Source organism: Sinocyclocheilus grahami, unplaced genomic scaffold, assembly GCF_001515645.1.
Source record: "Sinocyclocheilus grahami isolate Dianchi unplaced genomic scaffold, SAMN03320097.WGS_v1.1 scaffold1943.1, whole genome shotgun sequence".
NCBI lineage: Eukaryota > Metazoa > Chordata > Actinopteri > Cypriniformes > Cyprinidae > Sinocyclocheilus > Sinocyclocheilus grahami.
The window spans coordinates 12623-18118 of NW_015507122.1; the positions used below are offsets into that span (position 1 = coordinate 12623).

At 35.0% G+C, this 5496-nt stretch overlaps 1 pseudogene; it reads right to left on the reverse strand.

Moving 5' to 3' along the window:
- Positions 1–3837, reverse strand: part of LOC107573433 (scavenger receptor cysteine-rich type 1 protein M130-like) — a 16325-nt pseudogene extending 12488 nt beyond the window's left edge.
- Between the last annotated feature and the right edge of the window lie 1659 nt (positions 3838–5496).

Genomic DNA, 5496 nt, shown 5'->3' on the forward strand with positions numbered 1-5496 from the left:
ATACCTCAAGCGTGTGACGGAAATGTTACGCCCCTTGCCATATTGTCATATTGTCATCACTCCGCCCTGTCCGGCCAGAGTGATGATTCAAAAACATGAAAACCCATAATAAACGAGGCATTCGTTGCATCCAGTGGGGACATAATTATGGATTATAATGACTTATATTGTCTTTTTACGCGTTGCGTTGCATCGCATCACATCGCGTAAACATAAAGTCTGCATTTGTGATCGGAGAAATGACAAACAACACTGCCCAAAAAACACAGCATCACACACGGTGGCATAGAGTGAGCGGAGGCTGGAGGCCTAGAGTGAGCGGCGGCGGCCTGGAGTGAGCAGACGCCGGGGGCTAGAGTGCGGAACGGCCGGAGGGCTAGAGTGAGCAGAGGCAGCGGGCTTGAGAACGGCGCGGCCGGAATTCTACAGCGAGAATAAAAGTTATGCCTTCTTTCTTTGCGTGAACATTTGGGCGGCGTTAGGCAAATCTTCCCACATAGTGAGGTAGGCATGTGGGGGCGTGTTAGAACGAGTCGTTTTAGGTAGGAGTTGCTGACTCTTAATTTTTATAAAGAATATCTTTTTGGATTTGAGACTTTAATCTTTTCAACTTTACAGATCTTCTTTATGCACCAAGAGCTTGTAACACTCCAAAGAGAAAGGAAAAATTTAAATCGCATCATATGACCCCTTTAAAGTCCTCATGAAATCAAAATTGACTTTATTTACTTTACTAGCGCACATTGCTAGTCTTGATGTAAACAATTAATCCGTGCAAGTTAATCCGCTGAAAAAAATTGTTTGTCTTCATAATCTTTAATCAAAATCTGATCATTTGCTTCTGCTCTGGAATGGCATTCCTTTTCTGATGACGTCAGTTTGACGGCTTGGGCAGAATATTCTTAAACACACCCCTCCAACCGTTAGATTGCTATGAGTGAGAGACAGAGAGGAGGAGCACAAACATAAAACCATGCCCTCTATTCAATATTCCGTTTCAGATGGAAATACGTCACTACACTGAAATAAAGTCGGCAGCAACTTCCGGTTCACGCGGACTTTAAGCGTTTTTGGCGGTTGGCAAACCAGCTAATAGGTGCTTTACCGCCACCTGCTGGACTGGAGTGTGGAACAAAAGTCTGGCTGAGAAAAATAACAGGATAAAAAAAAAACTTCATATTCGTTCTAGGAGACCTGTCTCTTTCAGATATGAAATTAACTGTACATATGTTTTCCTTAGTGCTATTCCAAGTATATTTTCCAAAGTAAATTTAAGTTTATATTTTTCAAATACTTATTTTAATATTATTCTCTTATTTTCATATGCATGACATTCTATTATTATGTTTTACTGATTCAGGTTGGTTACAATATGTACATAAACCATTTGTGTGTTTACCTATTAAATGCAGAGTCTTATTGAGCCCTGTATGTCCTATTCTGAGGCAAGTAATGACTGTTTCCTCCCTCCGTTTTTTACCAATTTCTCTTCCTACACCAACTTTGCTTTGAATATTATAAAAATGTCCTCCTTTATCATTAATATCCCAGTATTCCTGCCATAGATTTTGTGTATGTACCTTTATTATAGTCTTGACTTCAGCTTTACTTAATTTAATCTGTAGATCTATTGTTTGGGATTTGAGAGATTGTTTTGCTAAAAGATCTACCTCTTTGTTTCCTTTCACACCTACATGTGCAGGAACCCAGATAAATGATACATTCGTACCATTATTATGTAATCTAAGGATTATATGATATATTTCATTTAAAATGTCAAGTCTACATGATTTCCCGGATCCAATACTCATGAGAGCAGATGCTACTACTACATTATTTTTATTTCTTCGTTCTATCCACTGTAAACCTAATATTATTGCTACCAATTCTACTGTATACACTGATAAGTCATCTGTTGTTCTCTTTTTAATATTTTCCTTGCATTGTGGGATGTATACTGCAGCACCTGTGCGACCATTTTCAGGGTTCTTTGAACCATCTGTAAATAAAATTATTTTATTGGTGAAATGCAACTCCATATAGTTTTTAACTATACACCACACAGGCACAAGTTTTGATTTTCTTTTTATTTCTTCCTGTAATTGCAAGTCAATTACTGGCATTATAAACTTCCAAGGGGGAACTTCAGAGTATGGAACTGTTGGACAGTATTGTATAGTATGTAAACATGCCTTCCTTGCTTTTGCCCTTCCTACCCATCCAAAACTCCTAAAATTTGATTTATGATGTTCCCAACACTCTTGTACTATTGCCTTTGTAAGGTGTAACTCACTATGTATGTTAACCCAATGTGCAAGCATAAATTTAAGTCTTCTAATGCTTAGAGGCATCTCCCCAATTTCTACCTGTAAAGCCACTAATGCAGATGATTTAAATGCTCCATTACATATTCTTAGCGCTTGAGCTTACTCTATGTCTAATTTCTTAGTTTCTGATGCTGACATATAAGTTATACACCCATAGTCAAATGTTGACCTCATAAGAGCCCAGTATATATTTCTCAATGAAGACCTAGTCGCTCCCCAATCTAGTCCAGACAAACAACGCAAGGCATTATTAATTTTCTTACATTTTGATTTAATTTGATCAATTTGCTCTTTCCATGTCAGTTTTTCTTCTAAAAGAACTAAAAGAATCTAATTACCCTAACTTGTTCAAGTTCTTGGTCATTTATGATCTCAGTATTGTCTGGATTCGTTTTTTTGTTAGTTTAGTCAAACATTGACATTCTGAATGTTGACTGGATTTGGAAATAACCATTTATTTAATGTGTTTTAGATATATTTGTGTAGACTTAATGTAATATATCTTCTCAACTAAGCCTAAGCAAGAAAATTAGCTCAATTTAAATATTTTTGCCCTTCCAACATTTTGTTAATTGGATTTTTTTACAGTGTATATTAACAATTTAGAATAATTCATATTGCAAGAAAATGTTCAGGACTAGCCCATATAATTAATTTTTTAGGGTAATGGGCATGCATATTTATTTCTAAATTTATTTCTGAAATTTCTAAACAAATGATTATTTCAGTTATTATTGTATTGTTCAATTGTTGAGTTTATTATTTCAGCCTTCTTGGGGTTTTCCAATTTCATAGATAGTACATACTACTTTAAAACGTCTTTAATACAGATGATTTTTTATTATGCCGTGATGTATGAAGCAGCTCACCTGAGCAGATGACTCCAGCATCTTCACCATGATTACAGTTACTAACACCCCATCCACTTGATGTACAGTCCTTCAGTGTGGACTCTGATCCAGTACAGACAACATCATCCATCAAGATCGGTCCTGATCCTTGTCCAAAGTGAGCACTATACATTGCTTTTATAGTTTTACCACAGTCCAGCTCTCTACACACCACTTCAGCATCAGGCATATCCCACAAATCATCACACACTGTTCCCCACTGACCTCTATGAAGAACCTCCACTCTACCAGCACAGCGACTGTCACCACCAGCCAACCTAACATTTACCCTGTCTGTCCATGCAGAAGAGACACAAATACACTTAATAATCAATTGAAAATTCAGAACACAGAACAGTGTTCTATTTATCTCTAATTTTGAGTGTATACTTACCAGCTGTAATGAGTGATACAAGTGAGGATAGAAAAATAAATGTCAGATAGCTCCCCATTTCTCTATTCTCTACACAGACAGTTCAGAACACAGCACAAGTTTGTCCTCTGCTCCTCAAACACACTGAAGAAACTGGCTCCTGTCAGCCCCCTAAAGAGAGAGAGAGAGACTCACAGCTGCCAATGACACTCACTCTTACCTTATTAGACACAACAGAGGAAATCATCAAACACAATCAGTGACAAATCAGAAAGCAGCATTTTTATTTTCTCCATATATATCAATAAAGTGTCAGTGCTGATGAGCGGGACTCCTCCTCCAGCGTGAAGAGACACTTCACTGAAGACAGACTCGTGTCAGTCATAAGTCAGTGTGGAGATAAAGTCACACTAAACTTAAAGCAGATTGATACAGAAACACTGCAGCTTATATTCAGCATCAAACCTGAACCTGAACACAGCAGATACAAGCACTGATGACTGACTTCTGTAAGTCTGAACACTTCAAACACTTACACAAACTAACCAGAACCAATTTCTCATGACTAATTTTAATGAATTAATGGATTTTAATCAGTTGTTCTTTATTCTAACCAAGAAAACAATAAAAATATGATGACACCATAGTATAAACTATATTGTTTCTAAAGCTATTTTGATGAGTTTTTATTAAATTAAATATTATCTACTTTCATTAAGTATAACTTTGAGAATAAAATAACAGCAGTAATCTTGTGCATTTAATACTGCGATGCTGCATTTGTCCAGCAGATGGCAGCAAAACACTTCTTATTGTAAAGAGGAGCGGACAAGGGTCTTGCCCAGTGTTGCTGCATGAGGAACTTCTCACTAGTGAAAGTATTACAGGACAGCCTCTATTATGTGGAATGCCAAAGTTGCCAAAATAATACATAGAGTATATAAATATGCTAATAAAAAATAAATAAAATGTGAAAAAATAAATGAGAATTTCTATTTATATTTCATTGTTTATGTATAATTGTATAATTTTTTCAACATTTACTTTTCATTTATTTATTTATACATTTTCATATTTATGTATTATTTATATATTTATTTATGTCACATTTGAATGAATGTGAAAATATATAAATGTTGACAAATACATATATAAATAAAAGTTAAAATAAATAAGCCTATAAATAAATATATGAAAAAAATAAATGTAATGTAAAATGCAATTATACATATTTAAGGAAATATAGAAAGACTTCATATTTGTTGTTTTACATTTCTTTGTAGATGTATTTATGTATTTGATCAGTTTCCGGGTCACGGCTGGAGAACAGAGGAAACGAGGACGCATCAGTTTGAGTATTGAGAAGCATCTTATCTGAACCCAGTTATTTGATAATTATTTATTCAGTCACTCAGATTTTGTTTTGAAATACTAATTTACAGTATCCAGGAAAGAATTCAATATTCAGTCTCTTTGGAAATTTGTATGCTCTTTAGAAACAAAGATTATTAACAGATTTTACCCTGTTAAGCATTACTTACACAAATGTGAAAACACCATTGGCTCATCCTGCTGTTTTTGTCAATCTGTGCCTAAAACTAGAAGTCATTTGTTTTGGGATTGTCCTTTCAATCCTTTTGGAGTAATATTAATGTTTTAATTATTCAGAATGTATTACGTGATTTTTCTTTGTATGATAATTATTTTTGGGTCAGTGTTTTTTTTAAACACAAACAAAACAAAAAAGCACTTCACGTTGTGGCCGCATCATCTCGGGTGTGCATTATTTTTGAATAATTCAATGGTCCGTCGTCTATTATTACTTGTAGTCCATTACTGATTACAGATTACATGATGAAAACTGTAGTTAGTAGCGGAATTCATTTATGGTAATGTATTCTGACTT